Here is a 1,936-nt window from a genome sequence, read left to right on the forward strand (position 1 = left end):
ATTTAAGAGACTTACCATGTTTTCTCTAGACAATGACCCCATACTAAGTAAGGGGCAACTATTTAACGATAAAAAATCGATGTTTTGTTGAGCAATCCACCCCAAAAAAAGTATCAATAACTTTGAAATCATTAATTTATTTATAAAATAGTAAAATTAAATGGATGTTTACAACAATATCACCAATACTTCTTAATATTTAGAGACGTGAATAGATAAAAAGCCTTTAAATGATATCCATTCAAAGAGGCAAAGAATGAAAAAAATCATTCAAAGAGCTGCTAAAAACAATTCATGCCAAACAACATTTGAAGATGCATTCATCCTCTAAAGTAAGAGATGAAAAATATATGACTACAATCAAATTATCATGTATGACTACAATCAATTGATAATTTAATCAGGACTCCAAAGCCCATCCAACAGAGTAAACATGAAAGTAAAGAGAATAATGAGACCATTCTAAGTATGGAAGTCACCTCCAAGTTAGGTGGCAACACTTCTTTTGGTCGATCATGGTTACGGATTTTAAGTCTAAGCTCCCCACAGTACACACAGACTTGCTAGAATTTATCTTTAGGAAAAAGGTAGGGAAACATGTAAATAACATAATGGCATGTTTGGATTATGGGAATTGGGAGATAGAAATAGGAAATATAAATAACATAATGGCTATTTTAGCCATAAAAATCTATTATTAAAAAAAAAAAAACATTTTTGTCCCATTCAAGTGTTGGCAACTTTTCTCCCAGGTGGGAAAATTATTTACCCACCTAAGAGATGGGTATCACTTACCTGGGTATGTGATAACCAGGAAAATAAACTTCCTCCGGTCCTCAAATTTATCTGAAAAAAGAACATGTGATTGTTAGTCAATGAGAACCAAAATCCATTGACCAACTCCCCCCTCTCAAAATAAAAATAAAAAATAAAAGAAAAAACTTAAGATTAACAAGAAAGGGCCTCAAAGCCTAAACTAGAGTCGATATAATATCCCTGTAGTTTGAGGACATAATTCTTTAAATCCAATGCCTATTCTATCAAGAAGCTAGTAACTTCTACAGAGTGCCCCAGAAGAGAAGTTTCCACTCCCCTTAAAACCATAAGATTAAAATATCATTTTTTTTCAAATAGACCAAAAGATCGCAAATAGAACCATCATCCAAAGGATAGATCCCTTGGAGAGAGAGAGAGAGAACTTCATCAAATAGAGGACAAAACCATACGTAGAAAAGGAAGAAATAGAATTACCATATGGCCACTGTCTTGGGGAATAAAAAGGAAGAGAAGATTGAGTAATTCCACGGCCAAGATACACATGCTAAAGAAGTTATGAAGTATCTTCCTAGTATTTGAGTGGCCAATGGTATGCACTTTCTCCATAAAGCAAGAGAAGTCAATACCTTAAGGCTGTGTTTTTGAAGAAAAAGGTTGGGAAAGATAGAGAAAACTATACAAACCTTGTACAGGCTTCCCTACTTTTCCCTACTTTCAAGCCAAACACAGCCTAACGAAGAGCCCAACAAGTGACCCTAAAAGCAGCTGGAATCAACTGACCAGCTTCATGCAGCGTTCCTTGTTACGTAACCACCAATAGCACTCCCTTCAACCCATGGCCTCCATTTCATCTTTCCTTTTCTTTTCAACCTCTTATTTCCAAAGCTAGGGCAAATAAGTTCTCCTACGCAGAATAGAGGTATGATAAATTGATAATCATCAAAATTTCTTGTCCAGGAACAACTCTAAGGATACAGAACCATAAGATGCTGCCTGAATTACCACTTGGTAATTTTGTTTACTCTTTGCCAGCCTCAAACCACTTGGTTATTTTGTTTACTCTTAATACACTTTCTTTAATTGGATGCTACATACTCAAACATGTATATAATATAATATTTCAAAAATGAGAACAGACATCGCATATTCAATTTACCCC

The 1,936-nt window shown here is 34.6% G+C and overlaps 1 long non-coding RNA gene across 1 annotated transcript; it reads right to left on the reverse strand.

Moving 5' to 3' along the window:
• Positions 1-307: 307 nt before the first annotated feature.
• Positions 308-1,681, reverse strand: LOC148850358 (uncharacterized). The gene is made up of 2 exons (XR_016099504.1): positions 1,461-1,681; positions 308-846 (listed from the first exon to the last, which is right to left on the reverse strand). It is a non-coding gene; the product is annotated as an uncharacterized LOC148850358 (long non-coding RNA).
• Between the last annotated feature and the right edge of the window lie 255 nt (positions 1,682-1,936).

Source organism: Nelumbo lutea, chromosome 5 (assembly GCF_056320005.1).
Source record: "Nelumbo lutea isolate HS-2025 chromosome 5, American lotus-T2T, whole genome shotgun sequence".
Taxonomy (NCBI): Eukaryota; Viridiplantae; Streptophyta; class Magnoliopsida; order Proteales; family Nelumbonaceae; genus Nelumbo; species Nelumbo lutea.